This window comes from Hermetia illucens, chromosome 4 (genome assembly GCF_905115235.1).
Source record: "Hermetia illucens chromosome 4, iHerIll2.2.curated.20191125, whole genome shotgun sequence".
NCBI classification, from domain to species: Eukaryota; Metazoa; Arthropoda; class Insecta; order Diptera; family Stratiomyidae; genus Hermetia; species Hermetia illucens.
This window is the reverse complement of record NC_051852.1, coordinates 108,619,950-108,641,203: the sequence shown is the minus strand read 5'-3', so window position 1 is coordinate 108,641,203 and position 21,254 is coordinate 108,619,950. Positions and strand designations below refer to the sequence as shown.

The 21,254-nt window shown below is 40.3% G+C and overlaps 1 protein-coding gene across 2 annotated transcripts in view; it reads right to left on the bottom strand.

Moving 5' to 3' along the window:
- LOC119653795 (rhotekin-like) overlaps positions 1-21,254 on the bottom strand; it is a 195,528-nt gene that overhangs the window by 60,085 nt on the left and 114,189 nt on the right. The window contains exon 1 of one of the 2 annotated variants that reach the window (XM_038058807.1): positions 18,107-18,714. The exons of the other annotated variant lie outside the window; for it this stretch is intronic. The gene's annotated coding sequence lies outside the window, so the exon portion shown is untranslated. Of the gene's footprint in view, positions 1-18,106; positions 18,715-21,254 lie in introns of those variants that run through there. 2 annotated transcript variants of the gene reach the window in all.

The window sequence follows — 21,254 nt, the reverse complement described above, 5'->3', positions numbered from 1 at the left end:
CCATTTAGTGCGCGATGGGCCAATGCGTTCTTCATGTTGTTTTACGGGCGGGTTGATTCGCAATTCAACAATCAACGGCGGATGTTGAGGTGTGATAGAATCATAGGAAACGGTTTCGTGGCCAGTGAGGGCGATAAAATGTCAGTGTCTCAGGAGGACCGATTTGCGTTTGATGTGGAGAGCGATGATAGTCGATAGGAGATGACCTACTAGAAGTAAGGAGGTATATGCATGCTACGAGCTTTAGAGAATAGTTAGGATGTCGAGAAAAAGAAAATACACTATTTTGACGACACACTACGGAACAAATGACAATTAATAAAACAAGCTTACAAAGCAGGGAGGGGGGCTTCCAAATGAAAATAAGTATGTACACAGTCATAAAGGCGGCAATATCATCACCGAAAAAGGGAGGGTAAACAAAACATGGGCGTCGTATTTTGCTGATGTCCTCAGCCCTAACGATACAAAACCAACGACTTAGTTAGCCATCCTGCAAACGGAGAACATTGATAGTGGGGTCAACCTCGCGTCTTTACGAGAGATTAACTGCATTAATTCAGACCCTACGGTGTGGTATCGCTCATAGATTTCGTCGTTACATAAGCTACGGAATCGTCCATTCTCATGTAGGGGGGCCAGAAATTCTTCGGAGGATTCTTCTCTCGGATGCGGCCAAGAGTTCGCAATTTTTTTTTTCTGCTAAGAACCCAGTGTTCCCAGGAATACATAAGGACTGGCAAGATCATAATCTTGTACAGTAAGAGCTTTGACTCTACGGTGAGATGTTTCGAGCGAAACAGTTTTTGTAAGCTGAAATAGGCTCTGCTGGCAGTCAACAACTATGCGCGGATTTTATCTTCATAGCTTTTATCGGTTGTGATTTTCAACCCGAGATAGGAGAAATTTTCAACGGTCTCGAAGTTGTAGTCTCCTATCTTCATTGTTTTCGTTTGACCAGTGCAATTTCATGTTGTTCGTTCTTTCGTTTTTGATGCTGACGTTATGTATATATATAGCTCAAACAATTTTCGTAATGAAAAGATCAGATGCAAGAAAATATATAATAAAATAAAAAGATCACGTGCAAGAGAATGGAGTGCTTCAAAACTGGGATGTGAAGTCTTACTAGCAGAAATAGATAAAAACAGAGATAACGCGAAGTAAATGACGACGATAGGATGCTGGCCAATACCATGACGTAATGAATTGTTCAGGGCTGCATCTCATCGATGTCTAGGATTGTTTCGAGCCGGTGGACATCAGAAAATAAATGCAATTACACAAGAAGAAGAATACTGATCGGATCCAGAAAACTTACCACGGCGATTACAGAAGAAGAAAACTTGAAACAAGCTAAGTAGAACTTGAAGTTGGCTATACTGAAGATCAAAAAGGCGAAATTGGAAGACCTCTGCAACAACCATAAAAACAAACCTTGAGAACTAGGCTACAAGATAGTCATACAAAAGTCATAAAGCAAATCTAGCGATGGAAAAGTGATTGGTGCAGGTGCGACATGTAGTACATGACGTCTGACGAAAAGAAACAACGTTTGGTGCAGCATAAGGATCAAATTTATCTCTGAATACAGCATACAGCGAGATTTTACGCATAGATATGTCAGGTTAAGCTTATCTACTGTCATATAGGTGGCCGTGATATCGCGTGTAGTACGGAAGACGCCAAGCGAAAGTTAATTTGGTAATTGTAAGGCTTGGACGCCCATAGTTTGAACTTTGTCAAAGAATAATCGAACTTATAGTATCTTCTAACGAAACGATAAAAAACGTTCAAAGTTGAAATTTAGATACAGGATACAACATTGTAAGTAAGGAGCAGTTTAAGTATATGGACATATTCCTTGAGCCGAAGCTAAATTTCTGGGCTCAAGTGAAACATGCGCTAATTTAAGGCAAATTGACGGTGTGCCCAGGAACCTGATGATAAACGTTGGAAGTCCTATGCACAGCAAGCGCAAAATTCAAATGGCAAATCCGAATTCAGTACCGTTTTTGGTAGAAAAATATTATGTAATTTGCTTTAGGTGCTAATGCGACTGAGAACTCTACTGTCTGTGCAACGAATCGAAGAAGGAAGTTGAAGTAGAAGATTTTAACCAAGGCAAAGGGACAAAAGGTCTACAAAATGTGGTAATGGAAAAACCATGCTGGGGTGGGTGAGTGGGTTTTAACCGGAACTGCTACCGACTTTTTAGGAATGTTAGAAAAAAAATTGCAACCTGCCTAAACAACATAGTACCCTGAAATCAATAAAAAACCGACAATTTAAATGAATTCATTTTTGCAAATGTTTTTTTTTTGCTATAAAAGAATGAATTAACTGTCCATTGGAAATGTTAATAGAGTTCTCGCACATGTAGTTTATTCGCAGTATGTCCAATAATAGAGCCACAAAGACGACTATCAGCAATACAGCACTTTGAAGGATACCGCAACCACAAGCTGTAACTGCGCAATTTGCATAAGTCTAATTCTGTATTATTGAATGATTCATTCAGTTGGTTGGAAATGGTTTCAATTTGAACGAATCACATAATTTTAATTGCTTATATGGGCAGTCCTCGCCTTTGTAATGAAACCAGTTATAATTTATGTATGATTTAACTGGATTAATGAATTGTCACCAATTAAGACTGTCTGAACTAAAAAAGGTCCTGGTGGGCTCATCTTTACTTATTTATGGATTGGGTTCTTTACTTATTGGTGTTATATAGCTACGAGTCAAAAGCCTGCAAATAACCATTCTCAAAAAAGGGTCAAAATAAGGTTCGAGTACTGAAAGCACTAAATTTTCCTGGCACTCGGACCCCCCAACTTATATACCATTTTGAAGCTCAGGCCCTCCCCCGTAGTAGCTATCACGAATTAAGCTTTTTTTTGCGAAATTCTCAATATTAACGGAGGTATAAGTGTTTAAAGTTTTTCCCAAGATTCCTCCAAAAATCTGCAATTTTCCTGGCACTCGGACTCCCCAAACTAAATACCAATTTGAAGCTCAGACCCTCCCCGGTAGTAGTGATCACGAATTCTCCTGAAACCGCATTTGTAATGACTTGGTCACGATTCACTGCAAATAGTTCTGAACATTGACCCTGAGGAAGACCCTTCAATTGAAGAACTTTATGCTTTACCGACTGAGCTAACTGCCTATCCAAATTTATAAAAATAGTGTATCTCAAATTCAAATCATTAATTTTTTTCCGGCTCTCCTGTGAAATATAGGGGGTTAGGATTACAAGAAGTACACTTTTAGCATGGCTTGCTTCAGAAACAGCAACTTTTAGAACGTGGTGTTTTTCGTGAAAAACCCCACAGTTTTATAGACAAATTTGAGGAAAACGTTAATTGTAACAAATAGATAGTTACCCGGTCTAGATAGATAGAAAGTTACCCGGCCTTCGGAAAAATGTCTAATCAGCATGAATCTAAGACTGCCAAAGACTATGTACCAGGAACAGATAATATTAAAGACAACTGAGCACTATCTACTATTCCTGTTATAAAATGTTTTGGGAAACCAGGTGAGTTTCCTAGGAGTCCCTGGACTCAGACTAAAAGATATTTGACTGGTGATTTTTTCCAGTATCAGGGAAACGCCTGCTGAACCAACACCAATAGCTCTACTACCAAACCCTATCTTCACCTTCACGTAGTGATTGCTGGGAGTTCCTTCTTAATGTAATCTGCAGACGGAGAAGGCGAGTCTCCCGCTCCTAAAAATGAGACAAATTGTATCAACTAGGAAGCAACCACACCAGGCGCGGGAGTTTTACCAACAAGTCAGCAGGATGCACATCATTTTGAGAAAAAAGGCAAATCTGATTACCGACAGAATGGGCATATTGGAGCGATAGGTTTTGCATTGATTAACTGCTCAACAACCACAACATCGGCGAGTTGGAAGTCCGCCAACTGTAGACACAAATACTGTTACCACCAAGAAGAAACAGTCCGTGCAATTCATCGCCTTAAAAAGCATAAGACGCCGGGAGCCGATGGAATTACAGCTAAACTGGTTAAATATGGAGGTGACCAATTACAACAGGCGAATCATCAACTTATGTACAAGGTGTAGGACAGCGAATCCCGTATCCTTGATGACTGACAAATAGGCATTATCTGCCCCGTATATAAAAAGGGAGATATCACACAAGGCCATGAGATAGAAGATTGACTAGGCTGACCCTCACCAAGGGCAGATAAAAGCAGTAGGATCACTCTCGAGACCATTAGACTTCAACAATTGTCTAAAATAAAGAGATGCCCTGTCGTGCATCCCTTTTAACCTGACCCTGGAAAAATTGAGCCACGATGCGGATGTTAATGCAAGCCCACTCAACTATTGACGTATGCTGACGACATTGACATTATGGGAAGAACATGACGACTATGATTTTGCCACTCCTCATGGAGTCCTGGGAGACTCGGGTTCTTAGCAAGAAAAATGTCGAACACTTAGCCGCGTTCGGGGGAAGAATTCTCAGAAGAAGTTTTGGCTTTAATCTGTATGGATGGGGATGATCCAGCCCGGAAAGTCTAGAGGGGCAATATCTATAACAGAAAAAGAAAACGAGGCAGGCTCTGACTGAGATGGAGCAATGGGGTAGGCGAGAAAATTTTTAGGGATATTGAATTGGTGGACCTCGATGCAAAACCGGGATGCCTGGAGTTCCTTACTAAGGCAGGCGTAGACTGGATACCGGTTGTTGCGGCGTTGATGATGATGAATTTATTAGAAATATCATTTGCAGCAGTTATATAGCGAATGTTACTGGCAAGAATGGTCTTAATTCTACTATAATTAACAGGAATTAAGAATTCTTTGCACCATAAGACACTATCATGCCAGTAAACTGAAGTAAATATTCTGATATGTTGTATTACGGGCATAAGCACTAAGCGTGTAAGTGGATCAGTCGGGCACCCAACATTTTTTAGCTACGAAAGCCCCAAAGCTTTCCGTATGTAAACTTTCCACCAGCTTTTGGCTTGTTCTTAATTCATTTTATCGTCACCATTTGTAATATTTGTTTCTCTTTATACGAAAATGGCTGCCCCAGGCTTTGTGTATTTCTTATATCAAAACATTTGAGTGGACATTTGTCCATTAGTACCTAGCATGTAATGTATATGCATACATTATTTCAGACTGTCCACTTTCACGTGCTACTTATATTCAAAGTCTTACAATTTGCACTGAAGCGACAACTTTGATCTGTTGTAACTTTGTTAATAATAGTGCGATTCCCACCAAACTTGGAAAGATTATCTTCATCATCTTATAGCCTATTTTGCTGCTTTCATTCTGGGATGAACTTAAGGAGGGTTTTGCAGTCCGTTACTACGGACGGCTGAGTGGTTAGAGCAGAAGACTGTCGTACGAAAGGTGGCGGTTCAAATCTCACTGGCGGCAATGATACTTATATCGTGATTTGGCATCGGATACCAGTCGACTCAGCCGTGAATGAGTACCTGAGTCAAATCAAGGATAATAATCCTGGACGATCACAATGCTAACCACATTGCCTCCTACAGGCTATCCTATAGTGTACCGTTACGGTCTTAAATTAGGTGTTCTAACACACATAGGCTCTGATCCAATTGGATTATTGCGCCCACTATTATTATTATTTTCCGAGAGGCAGATGCCGGATTTTACCTAATACTAGCACTAGGTGCCAAGCATTTAGACTCGGACGATCCCGCTGGTGGCCGGTGGTAGGTCAATGGGAGAATCCATCGAGAAGTCCCTGCAGCATTGAGCACGTATACGGAATGGTATATTTCTGCATGGTTTGAACCAGGCTGTGTGAGAGTCCCAGGATATTAAGGGAAGCCGTGAGGGATTTAGGTACAATTCCTTTAGCTGACAATATTATGGGAAGTACAACCACCCGCTCGAGACGCCAAATTTCTTTGATTTGCCGAGCCAGTGGCTCATAGTTCACCTTCTTCTCCACGTCTTTCCGTTCAATGAAGCTGTTATGAGGGATAGCAACATCAATAATATACGCGGAACTTCTTGTACTGCTCCAATATATGCTATAAGCGGAACTATCAAGTACCACTTGCGGCTCACATCGGTAAACCGGACATGTTCCCGTGATCAGCCCATGCTTGTATGCCATGTTTTGATGGATCCCCTTACATACAGCATTATGCCTATTCGGGATTGCACCGGCGCCATAACAGTGCAGCCACAAATGAGGTGGTCCAAAGTCTCTAAAGCCGAACCACACATTCTGTACTGGTCCGTCCGACAAATGGAAATAGACAAATGGCTGCCAAAGACAATTCACGTGTTTACCGTGCATTGCCTTCGTCTTCCATTGATTGATCCGCTCTTGATCCGATTTCACCCCACTCAGAGGATTGAAAGATCGATACTTCAAGTTAAGTCAGGGACTCGCCCGCTCTTTATTGTAAAAATAAACGCGCACCGAGCCGACTTGGCGATGATGTTGTGGTGCGACGTCAACCATACCCCTGCCTCCGATGTTACGAGGCAGGTTCATCCACTCCACGGCAGAGTTTGGATAATGCATTCGGAATTTGGACATAGTTGTCCGTATCTGCCGCTGGACTTTTCCAGATCGGTCTATGTTCACCGAATATTCCGAATGCATAAGCCAGTGAAGGGATAGCGGATACATTCAACGCGCTTATTTTATTCTTCCTCGAGAGATGCGATTTCAACACCAGCTTTACACGTCGCAGGAATTCGTACAGCAGAGCTTCCTTCAGATCACCAACTCGAGCATGGCTTCCTTGCAGAATTTCTAGGTACTTTTAGAAGTCTGTCCCGGTCATAGCTTCGATGTGGAGGTCACCGATGCTAAGTCCGGCATGCGGCTCATCATGACCTTTGCGGATGGCTTGAATTCGACGCTTGTCTAATCCAAATTCGATCCGAATACGACGGCTGAACATGTCTATTATTCGCAACAGACTTCAAGGTGGTCGTCAGTACCAGCATACAGCTTGATGTCATCTAAGTACATCAAGGGTGTCAGCTCGCACTTATTATTATTTATAATTACTAAAAATTATAGTAATATACTATTATTAACTTCATTTGAATAGTTATTGGTATTAAGGGTATTTCGGAGCCTAGGCACCGTATAGTGGCAGCTTTGTGACTTTTGTTTGTTAGTTTTTCGGTTGAGTAGGTTCTGAGAATGGGTCCGAGAAAGAAATGACCACACAACATCGACTTTTGGATGGATTCCATGTAGAATAATCTAACTCACTGTACGCAGTTCGCAGCTCCACCAAATTTGGTGTCAATTGGTAAAACCGTTTTAATAAACTTTTGTTTTACACAAAGCCTTAAAAAGTACATTAGCCTATCTAGGCTTCGATTTAAGCAGTAGTTACCACTAACTCTTCACTGATTAATAATGTATTTCTTATTCGTTGCTAAATTGTTAAAATTATGAGCGTGTAGATATAAATTAATAATAGATTGGACTTCAAACTAAGAGAAAAAGGGACTTATTCATCGTAAAGGCGGTACGTATGACCTAAGCAGATAAGAAACTATAAACAATAATCTCAAAGTGGAAAACCGATTAGAATTCCGGTGAAAATAATTGGCGTAAATTAATTTTCTTCAGTTAGATAGAAGTGGTGAACAAAGCAAAAGTCATTCTCCATCATTTCAGACTTATTTTGTTTTTTTTTAAAGGCAGATCGCGCTGCGCAGCAGAAAAAAAAGGTAAAATTAAATTAAGCGCATGATGTATCTGATGATGCAGCCTTCCCTGAAATGAGTCAGTTTCCCAACCGCAAGCGATTCGTATCATTTAACTTGTGTACAAAAAATAAATTTTTTTCATTGGTCAAGACGCCCCCCCCCCCCCCTTTTCCAACACTTTAAAGGTTCAATCACTGCAACTAGGCATATCTGTTATCTTTATAGCTAAAACCTTTCTAAATAGATAGAACTATTCGTGTATTTAACCCAATTTCAAAAACTTATCATCACGCGCATGTGCATGTTATGTCCGATAACAAATTTGAATCAGACTAGAACTTGGGAGTTGCTGCAACCCAGAATCGGGTAGATTCGATATTGGATTTTAATTGTTGCATCACGCTGTGAAACCGGCTTTGACGGGGCCGACTTCCAATAGATGTATTGCAGATCAAACCAGCGCCGATTGGGATTAGGTAAAAGGCCATAAATTAAAGATTGAGTGCCGGCTGGGCAATCTAGTCAGATATTTCAATGACTCCATCAGGTAGTCCAGCAATTATTGAAGTCTTCCGGAAATCTGATAATACGACCAGCTCAGAAAAACGCTTTCCTTTTAGGGATCGGCAGTTCATTGTATTACATTTCCGTCAAATCGAGTCATTTGAAATAATTCATCAAAAGCTGTTATAATCCCATTATGGGGGTGTAGAAGGCCAGCAACATTTTGCTTCAGAAGATAGCAAACTGTTGCCACCCACGATTCGATTGTCTTTAGTGCTCAGCATACTGCCGGGACCACTTAAGAGAGAATTTCCTCGACTTCGGCTTTATCCAAACTGCCAGAGACTCTCTACGTATAGCGCTCAACCGTTAAAACCAAATAAATTGAATAATCAGTCTTATGTACGCTTATGATTTTATTCATATAGAAACAGGTTTTAACCATGTCTACCCATGTATGCTTGTAGCGTACTAGTTCCTACCTATCTATGAGTACCTATCTTCGAGGTCCAAGATTCTGACACCGCGAACAACGCGTCGACTTTTTGTGCTTTGTGTTTCGGCAATGGGAGAATCTTTTTGGACGGTTTTACTTTCCCGAGTGTAGGATGTAAACATTTCATGATTAATCTTTCAAGCTGTGCATTAAATAATTTGTTGAATCGAAATCGAAGGGCAAGAGGTTTTTGAATGAAATTTCAGATAGATTGTAACAGAGAGAGGAGTCCATGGATCCATAGCAATTTGCAAGCTTTCTTCTACAGTAGACGATGTGATCGTGACCAATCACTTAACACGCTGAAATTTGCGCTGAGTCCATGAGCATTATGAAATATGCAAATGTTGGCTCCGTAAATAATCAATTGACGTAGTCATGATTGATCTTTTCAATTTGGAAATTCATTTGCTGCATCGATAAGCCGAACCTTAAAAGCTCGCCAACATGACCCATGAAATAAATTTAAGTTGAAACATTTTTTCCTTTGGTTTAGGAAAAATAGTTAGTCATTTAGACTAGATGGCAAAATGATTGTATACGAGGGATCGTTTAGGGACCTCAGGTAGCTGGCCGGCCCGATGCTCTCAGTAGACACTTTCTAGTGCTGATTAGCACTATTATCATATTTCTCATATCTACAAAACGAGGTAGTTCCATTCTGCTTTATAATATTTGTATTTGTTGTTTATAAACAAGGAAATAGTGCAGGTGACCTACAAGTGATTAGGTTGCGGGAGACAAAAATCAAGTTTCAGGAGAATGAACGCCTTCCTCGGTTTGTAATGAGGTTCGCATTGAACGTCTCCCAGCTGCGGTAATATTGGAATATCTGACAGAACAACGGTCCTGGTGATAGAAGCTTAGCGTGATAGATAAGCAGAAACAAATATGAATGAGGTACTTCATGGGAGGAAAAAAAAATTCAAAATTTGAATTGAACGTCATTTCCTTAGTGTGAGACGCACTGCTTCCAACGGTCTGGACTGATTTTATATTTCAAGTTATTGGAAAGCATCAATTGAGACTCATTGTTGTTGCATCAACGAAAGTTTTAAACACAAAATTTAACGCAGTGTCATCCGTTTTGTCCGTCTGTACAGTTCTTAGTGCTAGTCGATTGTTAAAGACAATGAACATCGCTTCGCGATAGTGGAGACGAAGGCGTCGGCTTGGATCTGTGGCACAACAGACGGCGATAAAGTTCGAAATGAGGATTCCCATGATCGATATGGGGTTTCACTGAACTTGGTAAAATTCCGAGACAAGAGTCTTTGATGTTATGGTCATGTAATTTGCGCTGTCACTTGCTAAGGTTGGTCTAAACATTGAAGTCGATGAGAAAGAGCCAACTAGTCGACCGCATCAATGGTGCCTTGATATGCTAGATGATAATTTGATAGTCTCCCAATGAACCATGTGACCGAGAAAAAAAATGGTGCAATCGTTTGAGACGAACGCTACTAAATGATATAAAGGCTAAAGAAGAGGAACTTCAATCGTTTTCGCAATGTTCGCAAATGATAGAGGATCGATATTCATAAAGTTTTATTGGGTAGTGACATCAAGAGTATCCTTATACGAAATATGACACCAGAATGTCTCGTAACATTTCAGGATTCAAAATTTATTTCGATAGTAGCTGGATACCCAATCGCAGTAAAATCAAATTCAATTGATATCGACGAGCTTATGCATCGCTGCTGCATTTTTAAGGTTTTGTTTGCAAAACGGAACCTTATTTAAATCGGTGGAATGTCTGTTTATCTTTCTGTCACACGCACTTTTACTCAGAAACATCTATACCGATTGACACGAAATTTGGTGAGAAGGCGGGAACTGTGAACGTCCAGACATGCAGTGAGTAACATCTTTCTACGTTGACATTTAGGGGGGGGGGGGTCCTTATACATGCAAAAGGAGGACGTAAAATTTTTTTTCACCAAATTTAGCCATGTTGGGTATCAGACTACTTTCCAAAGTTGGTCTTGGTTTTGATATTTGTTGGAAATACGGGGAGTGGAAGGGGTCGAAAGTGATAATTTCTTGAATGAACCCACTCTCGGAAACTCCCCAACTGAAAAATCTGAAAAAACCATGCTGCCCCTATACGGTGTCCAGGCTTCAAAATACTCTTTATATCGCCGAGCTTACGGTTTCCCAACTTGTTAGAAAGATCATCTATAAATTGGCACACTACTTTAATCTCCAGCGCTTTAAGAAATGAAGGTCCTAGGGCAGTAGAAGATTTCCTCCATTGATAACAATTTACGTCTGCCACTGCCTATTACCGATAAAGATGTTGTGGCTAAAAGAAATTTCGCACTTAGATGGTAGGTTATATATGTTGCCACTTCCCCTTTGGTGGGGTATAGCCCTATACGCTATCGTTTGCAGTTACCTGAAATGCGATTCAGTTTCGCCCACGACTTCTTGAGACGTTTGCACTCCTTTTCTACTCTTCTGCGCCACGAGCCCTTGGAGCGACCCCCCCGTCGGCCATATTGGGAGACCGGATTCCATCGCATGGCGTAGCCAGCAATGTAATTGTCACCCTTCTTTAATGTGTGACGTATCCACTGCCAGTTCCACCTTCCGATCGCACTGTGTATGGGTGTCAGGTCTCTGTATTGACTAGATCCTAGGCTAAAGGATAAGAAATTGTTTTCCTTCAGAAGTGGAAAATGCGGGTTCTAAACAAACTGAAGTGAAAATGTCACTCCTAAATTAGATGCAAATCTTGTGCAATTGTTTTGAGCTTAGGCCAAATTGTGAGTATGACTTTTTATTACTTAGTACTCCTCCACCAGGTCGCCTCGGCTATTTTAGGCTGTTTAAAGTTCAAGTATCCTCATTTATGTACTTACCTAGTATAGCCGTAAGTTCTCTCATTGAAATGAATCATGCCCGGAATCGGGAAATATGGAGTGGGAATAACTGGTGGATGGAATAGTAGTATCCTATCCTTAAAAAAGAATTGGCGTTGAATGAGTCTGAAGAACGTGAACAGTGGCACAAGGAAATTGACAGTGTATGATAAACGCATCGTAATAGTGGTACTACATCAGTGCAGGCATAGTGCGAAACAGATCGAAAAAACGTTCAAGCTGTTGTTTGCAAATGACCAATTCATTTTTTTGTACTCTTAAAACCGTGAGACTGACGATGGGGTTGATTAACCGAGGGAGAGGCGGCGACGCTCGGTGCATACACCGAAAGTCGTGCAAACCGCTCATGAAGGCATTCGTCGCAATCCTCGCTGTAAAATTGACGTGTCGAATTTATCGGCCATATATATTATTAACGATATACTGAACAGAAACGTCTGGAATGGTGCAAAAATCCTGAATTCTCTTTGTGGGCAAAAAAGTTTTTACCATCTACGAGCAATTTAACAGCTAAAATGTTAAGAGTTTGCACTAGCAGTTGTCCTTGGACAGCCGCCTCTGGACTGAGTTGGAGATGATAGCTTCCTAGTATGTCTCAATTTGCATTCATTAAAAAAAGTTATCGTCCTTAAAAAAGCTGCGAGGATCCATCGATAAGTGGCCTAAACATTTTAAGTTGTATCATACTTATCAGTACGTAGCGTAGGCAAAGTAGCACGTACCGTCGCAGACACTAAACTATTCTTTAATATATTGACTGTGCGAGTATTCATAGTTTCAGAACTGTACGGCAGACGTGTACTATAAACGTTAAGTGCCTGTAAGCATAAATAAATTTTCGTCGCGTCTGTAAATCGTTGAAACACAATATAAAGTTTATAGCTATACTTGGTACACATGTATAAACATTGGAATTACATCAAATATGGATAAATTATTTGCGCTATTGATTCCTTTCAAATTGATTTCATTCTTTCTCTAACACAAGGCTGTAAAGCTCAAAATTTATGGAGTTATGGAAATTCATAAGACAGATTGTCTGACAGATACCAATTATGTCGTTGTTTTGGCTCCTATTTAGTGATGAATCCACTTTGAAGGCATTGACAGACCACTTTGCTTTCATTCAACGACGATAAGAAGAAAAGTACCACCATGCCTGCGGTCAAATAACTGTCGGACATCGTCATTCATTGGTGGCTTGGGGAGTTGTCCTGGACCCTTGCACTTTCTCGAAGGCGCCCAGAACATATAACAATGTTTGAAACTCTTAAACGATGGTGTTCTATCATTTAAACAAAGAATGGATGGAAAAGGAGATTCTGCAATCAGAATCCAGAATACCATATCGTGAAATCTGTCAAGGGGTTTTTGTCCAGTCGAAACATCGCCGCTTTTCCTTAGCTACCAGAGTCTCCTGACATCAACCCAATTGAAAGTGGTTGGAGTGTTTTAAAACAAAAGGTTTATGAGAGGCAAAATCTTATGAAGAAAGCTTTAACACAAAATATCCGCGAAGTATGCCTGGGCAATCCATTGATCTCGTAATGCATTCAATCTTGTATTCAGAGTATGCCACGCAGAATTGACAGCATAATTTGAAACAAAAGTGGATGGACAAATTATTAATAACTTTTGGATAAAAATAAGTATATTTGATTTAATATCCCCCGTTTTAATAAATTCACTACCTTTTTGAAGCATAATTTATTTTATTTCACAGTTCAAAAGGCAATGTATTAAAAGTTTCTCAGTGGTCATAATGCGATGGCACTTTATTGTAATGTCAGAAGTTTTTCAATCAGGTCCCCACGAAACTGACCCAAATAATTATCAATGAGAAATGGTTTGATCACGTGCTGCTTATCCTTCCTCAGGCTAAAATTGACAGCACCCTTCAGAAATAAATCATGGCAGACATTGCATCCCATTGCAAATCAAGTTCAGTTACTGGCTATGGTATTTGTGCTATTGTTACCCCGGGGCGGCCAACCAATTGTCCAGGAGTTGTTATTCAGAAGGAAAACCTTGTTGCCCTTACCCACTTTCTTCGTTAACATTTCAATGATTAATTTGCTTACGTTGCGTTACTTTCAGATTCTTTTACGACCTATCAGAAACATTATTTAACAAAACACATTTACAATATTTATTATATAATGCCCTCCTATTCCCTCGGTAAAGCTTAGTTTGGACAAGCAGGTGGGCATCTCAGACGATATGTGGACATTTTGATGATTGCAGTCTGAGATAATCAGTTAAATGCGAGTAAAGTTGCATGCAACCCTGCTGTGCACGAGGAGTTGTATGCGTAGACTAAAAGGAGAGAAAAGGAGTCTTTCTAATAACTGTCGATGGAGTGATCAGTTCAGCTGACAAAAAACTAATCAAGGGAACGGAAAACCGAAAACGCTGAGATACAAATGCAGATTTTTGTGTCGTTTGTGGAAACCGAATGTGGTAAACTTTTCCGAATTGAAGCGTTTGCCATTCAATTTCATCGAATCAAGAGATGCCTACAATGGGAAAACACTGAAATTGATTGACCGACTTCAAGAGATGGAAATTTACCTATGTGACAAAAAAGCTATTCTGACAAAATACTGTAAGGCTGAGGAAGTGCTGTTGGCTTTGTTGTCATCAGTAGTTTAGCTATTAGTTCGACAGAACTACCTCCCCAGTCCAAAGTAACGTTTTGACCGTCAAATTATCCCTCTTCAGAAGGTGAAGAGGAGAAAGAGATCTACACAACGGATGGAGTATCCTCCCCGGGCGAAGAACTTTGTATAAATGCTATGATGAAGACAATTTCGAGCTGCAAAAAGGGTTACTTCTTTGTGAGTTCGGCACATCGCCTATACCGTTTGGGAAAGCGGTAGCAGAATCTGACATTTTCCCGGAATCTGATGAAAGATAGGTCGCTTAGAGTATCATCTTCTGTTCCGGCTACAGCAAGTTTATTTCTCTGAAACTGTAATGTGAGCGAAATTGTAAGCCAGAAAGCGACGCGCAACTACCTTTCTCGACAAACCCAACTTTAACATTGGAAAATTTGCCTTACAGATACTTGGAAGGCTAACTTTTATATTATAATTTTCCACATTTACCAAATGAAGCCAAATTGATCTGTGGATTAGAGTTTGGAAATGGCAGCAGATCGGTCACAAAGTAAGAACCGCAGAATGTTGGACAATTGAAACGCTCTAAAATTATGTGACGCAGAACATTGGGGGAAGGCCTGCAGGCTTCTCGGGCAGTTCTGGTTGAAAATTCAATTTCCCAGAAATCGTCAATAATGAACCTAGCCATGGCTGAGTCGCTACAACAATGAGAGCTCAACAGCATTTTCTGAGGCAAAAAGAAGTGTATTTTATATATTAATGAAAATTTTCTTCTGAATTTAAGTAAAATTGATTGCGATTAATTATTTTTATTGTAGTAATATTATTGCGCGATGTTTGAAGGGGTAGAGCGTCAGCTTTTCAATCTCGGTGCTCTGGGTTCTAGTCCCAGTCGTCATGGGTACCTGTGTTCATCTAGTGCTTGTCTTGCTACTGTGAGCCTATCAACTGCACGACGCTAACTGTGATGATAGCGAAAATTCCATTAAGGAGTGAATAACAAACACTGCATTAGTATAATGGAATTTGAAATTTTTCCACGAAACAACCTGAATGAGTTGATGAAGTTGGATTCATTTTCTCAGAACTTTTCGCATAAATCGATCGATATCCCAGAAATTTTCCCAAGAACGTCGTCTAAAGTTTCTAGTTGGTTGGCATAGAGGCTTATTGTAGCATAAAAAATAATAGTGCCATCGTTTTCAGTTCTAATCCCTTCCCCAAAACATAATTAATCTAAGAAACGACTGACAATTTCATTCAGCGCAGAGGCAACTTAATAGACAATGGGTGCCTTCTGCCCTGCGAGTAGCGCTTTCGAGAGTGGTTACAACATGAGTGTGAATTATATACGAGGACAAAATCGCCTAGCTTAGGCCTAAGTTAGTCAAGAAAATTTTGACTGAGGATTGAGAGCGTCCTGATCCCGCATTCACTTCACGACGGACTGGACAAAATGGAGAGTAATTGTTTCTATTTGCTCTCATATAGCAGGAAACACTACTCGCAATCGCATAGGTGAGGTAGCCTCTAATAAATTTGTACTGGGCGAAATTGTCAGTAGTTTTTTTTTAAATGGGCGTACTGCCCAAAGTTTGTGGATTAAAACAGTGAAGTCAGTTGCCCCAATTGGTCCTCTCTGTTATTATGTGGATGCGGATTCAGGGTTCCTTCAATACTCAAAAGTAATTGGTTAAGCAGCTCCATTGATAGCAACTGGTTCGTTGTCATATGGAAAGAATTATTAGGTTGTTGCAAATGAAATGTCGGATATTTGAGTAAAATTTCAAAAAACTATAACTTTTATGAAAATTAATTTTATTAGTCAAAATAAGAACCAGCAGCTTCAATGCACTTCTCCCAACGAGATACAAGGGCATTTATTCCAGTTTCGTAAAAGTCTGGGTTTCTAGAGCTAAGAAAATCTTCAAAGGCACTTTTGACAGCTACTTTATTGCTGAATTGTTTCCCCGCCAAAAAGTGATCCAAATGCTTAAAAAAGTGGTAGTCGGTTGGCGAGAGGTCGAGTGAATATGGTGGATGAGGAAGAGTCTCATATCGTAATTCATTTAATTTTTGGACCGTCATTCTGGAAACATGAGGTCGGGCGTTATCATGGAGCAGTATCCATCTCTGTTGACCAATCTAGGCCGCTGAACACGTAATTTCTCGTGCATTTCATCAAGTTGGGCACAATATTTCTCTGCATTAATTGTTTCACCACGCTCCAAAAACGAATAATGAATAATTCCAGATGCAGACCACCAAACAGTTACCATTACTTTCTTCGGGTGAAGGCTCGGTTTTGGCATGTGTTGTGGAGGCTGATCGGCATCTAGCCATTGCGCTGATCTGCGACGGTTGTCGTACAATATCCACTTTTCATCGCATGTCACTATTCTGCGCAAAAAGGGATTGTTTCTGTTGCGGTTGAGTAGAGAACTGGATATTTCCATTCGCAGCGCCATGTTTTGCTCGTTGAGTTCATGCGGAACCCACTTATCAAGCTTCTTCACCTTTCCAAGCTGTTGTAAGTGCCGAGATACTGTCGAATAGTGTACGCCTATTTTCTCTGCAATGTCACGAATCGATGATCGGGGATCAGATTCCACTATCAAACGCAACTCATCGTTGTCGATCGATGGTCCTGGGTGTCCACGAGGTTCACTTTGGAGGGTCATGTCGCCTGATCGGAATTTTTCGAACCACCGCTGTGTCGTTCGTTCGTTTGCTGCGTCAGCTCCAAATGCTCTGCAAATGTTTCTGGTTGCCTCCGCTGCGTTGTGACCAAGTTTAAATTCATATAGAAAAAGTAGACGTTTTTGACTCCCTTCCATGCTTTTTTCTTTGAGTTTTACTTGGAACTTCAATGACGATTGACATTTCATTTGCAACAACCTAATACTTCTGAATAACACTACTGACACGAAAGCCGCATCGGAAAGTTAAATTCTTTAGAAGTATTAGGTACTTTTAAAGTACTTATGGCTGTTCATATGTTGAAATCCGACAATGTTGCCTGTTTAGCTAGCCACATAAAAGTTAGGTGTAATTTCTTTTTTTTTTTCGAATATAATCATGCAGGGTACCGAATGATTTAAAAATTAGCACTTCGGAACTGGTTTTAGATTTGACGTTGCGGAATATGAGAGTGAGAGTTTAAAAAGTTCAAGTTGAAGTGAAACAGGACCCATTTCCAGGAAATACCCACCCGGTGATGCCCGCATAGCGAATGGTCCAGAATCCCAGAATCTTAACTCTATCTTAGGATTACAAAATTTTGCAAAAATATCAACCATAGCATAGGGACGGATATTGGAAAGTTCGGAGAGTATCGCATCATTATTAACTCTAGTAGATCAGAGTTGTCTGCTTCGTGTGAATTTACTGTACGCAAAGACAGCATAGAATGTCGGTTTCACAAAAAAGTGAACATTCTGACAGCTAAATATAAATAGAGCCGGCGTCGATATATTCTTGCATATGAAATACACAAAACCTTTCATAACTGAAGCGTCGAGCATTCGATTTCCGGCTTGTTTCTGTCGTGACTTTCTAACTTTCTGACGCCATCATGAGAATATTCTCTTAACAACCGAAACGAACGTAAAATGTCTTTTATGTTTCCAAGTCAGAATTATTGTTCATCGTTTGATATGTCCAAGGGTAGTTTTTTGTGTTTTAGGAATCTAAGATTGTTATCACTTAAGTAAAGTATTTTTTTTTTCGCCTAGCCATATTCACGTTACTCAATTTAGAAATTATGTTGCTTTTTATGTATACGAGCCTCTTCCTGGTTTTCGTTTTTGATAAGAATAAAATTCCAGTTGCCAAGGCAACTGCTAAAAGGACTAATGCATTGGTATACGCCTAACTACCTAGGGGGTCCTCAGGATTCCACGCAGTCCTTCTCGTTTACCCTGGCAGGAAATCGACTCAACATATCCACTGCGAAATGCCCTCGCAGGTCGTCTGAAGTCACTTTTTCCTCGCAGATCTCACCCTAACTTTGCACTCTTGCACTTCCCGATGTGCAACGGCTGCACCCACTTTCGACTTGTAATGCTGAGCCAAACACAAAACACTGCACTTTTCAATGAACTGGAGACGGCGTCATTGATGACATCATTACAATCCGGTCGCCGAACAGCTGTGTCTGACCGCTTGACCCGTGCCTCACAACACACGATCCAGGAGTAGCGTCACAATCACAACTATCTGAATCGCACTTGAGACGATCTTTCTTCGAGTAATTAACCTCCGCGTTCTCACTAGACGGAGTAAAGTTTCTTACGTTAGTCAATGGGGTGTTTACGCGCTTGCTTGTTATTCGTCCGTAAACATAGGGATTTGATGGCGTTAGGAGTCCTTCCCACAGCGACGGCGGCGTCCCGAAAACAAATCTGAACTCCTGTTTCCTGGGATAACAACCACGAAAGACACAGACCGACTTTCGTCTACGTTACACACCGACCGAAGATGAAAGTGAACTAAACCGCAAAGGCAACACGGAGAGCGGTCGCCGCCGCCGCTGGGCAATGGGTTCAGTGTTACCGGTCGATAAAAGTTGGAAACTGATAGTTTTAGTTGTAAACAGAGCGCAATCCATATCTGCTCCGATGACTTCACTTTGAAGTTCTTATTATGAATGGATTTATTTGTTTAGATTTAGATAAACTGCTAGGAGTCATGGCACGTGGTTTAACGAATTTATAATATAATAGACAAGGTATAAACGGTTTTGTAATTTTGGGTGCACAACTACTACATAAAAGCACGTGGTTAGAAATACAATTACTATGCAGTATGTTTTAGGTAAATAAATCCCATTTAGAGTTAACAAAAAGAAACAAGTCGGGAAACCGGAAGCTTGACGCTTCAGGTATAAAAGGTTTTGTGTTTCCTTATGTGAGGAGCTTAACGTAGTTCTCCATTGGCTTATAGCATTGACCCGAGATATTTAAATCGCTCAGTTCTGGGCAGGTTACCACCATTGCCAGAACTCAGCGATTTAAATATCTGGAGGGGCAGATTACTGCCATTGAAAGAACTAAGCGATGTAAATATCTCGAGTCAATGCTACCAACCAATGGAGAACTGCGTAATGAAATGTTTCAAGCATTAACGCCACCTGGATGAAGTGGCATTCCGCAACTGGTGTTCTTTGTGATCGACGTATCACCGCACGTCCCAAATCTAAAATTTACTGCAATGTTGTACGTCTGTCGCTCTCTATAGTTTGAGTGTTGACTATAAAGGACAATGAACGGCGTCTTGCGGTAATGGGGACGAAGATGTTGCATTGCACTGGTGGCGTGACACGTTTTGATCACGTCTGAAATGAAAATATCCGCGATCGATATGGGTTTGCACCGATCGTGGAAAAACTGCAAGAGAGGCGTTTTCGATGGTGTGGTCACGCAATTCACGCTAACGCGAATTCAACAACCAGTATTGGTCAGAACATCGAAGTCAATGGTAAGCTACAAAAAAGCCGGCCAAAATAATGGTCACATGATACACTGGATGGGGATTTGAAGTCCACCAAATTTCGTTCGGATCGGTTTAGCCGTTTTGGAGAAAAATGCATGTGACAGACAGACATTGAATCGATATTAATAAGGTTTTGTTTTACACAAAACCTTGAAAAGGGCTAGGGAGAATTAGATTCTTCTTGAATGGAATTTTAATATTTCACTGGAATTTCAATTATTCTCGTTAATTATGACGTCAGCATCTTATTTGTATGGCTTAGAATGCTGTTAATTAGTACGAAAGTGATAAGTTTGAACTGCTATAACTTTCCCACTAATAGTTGGATTTTCATGAAACCTGGCATGTGTATGCACGAGGCTGTCCTCTATGTCGGTGCAAAATTTAGTACACTTAGGATGAACTTAAGGGGGGTTTTTTAGTCTATTTGTTGATAATATACTATTAGTAAATTTTTTGAGCAGATACCGGAATGGGACATCTCTTGAAGATTAGATTTCACATAAGTGTTTTACACAAAACCTTAAAAAGGGCTACAGATAAATAGATTCTTCATAAATGTGACTTTAATATTCCACGCGAATGTCAATTATTCCGGGTAATTATGTCAGCATCTGATTTGCATGGCTTTGGAAGCGGTAAATTCGCGCGAAATTGCTAAGTTTGAACTGCTATAACTTTGGCGTTAATTACCTGATTTCATGAAATTTAGCACATATATACGAAATATTGTCCCCTATGCTGGTACAAAATTCGGAAGTCCTAGGATGAACTTAAGGGGGGTTTTTCAGTAAATTTCTAAAAAGTAGTAATATACTATTAGTAAGTTTATTTGAGCAGATATCGGAATGGGACATATTTTGAGGCCTAGATTTCATCTAGGCGCACCACTCCGATTTTTTTCGGATTTTTAGGTTGGGTAGTTTCCGAAAATGAGTCCTGTCTCACTTCAAGTGCGTACATTTTGACTCATTACTCACGCACTTTGCAATTCATGCCAAAACTAATATCAGTTTCGGAAAGTACAAATCGAGACCTTCCATTTGATACCCCACACAACTATATCCGGTGAAAAAAATTTTTGAATCCCCCCTTTGCATGTATGGGGAGCCCCCCTTTAAATTCCACCTAAATTTATGCCACCCACTGTATGCGTGGGATTTCATACTTCCCATCTGTCCACCAAATTTCGTTCGGATCGGTTTAGCCGTTTTGGAGAAAAATGCGTATGACAGACAGACAGACAGACATTGAATCGATTTTAATAAGGTTTTGTTTTACACAAAACTTTAAAAAGGGCTAGGGAGAATTAGATTCCTCTCGAATGGAATTTTAATATTTCATTCGAATTTCAATTATTCTCGTTAATTATGACGTCAGCATCTTATTTGTATGGCTTAGGGTGCTGTTAATTAGCACGAAATTGATAAGTTTAAACTTCTATAACTTTGACACTAATAGTTGGATTTTCATGGAGCTTGGCATGTGTATGCATGAGACTGCCCTCTATGTTGGTGCAAATGACAGTAGACT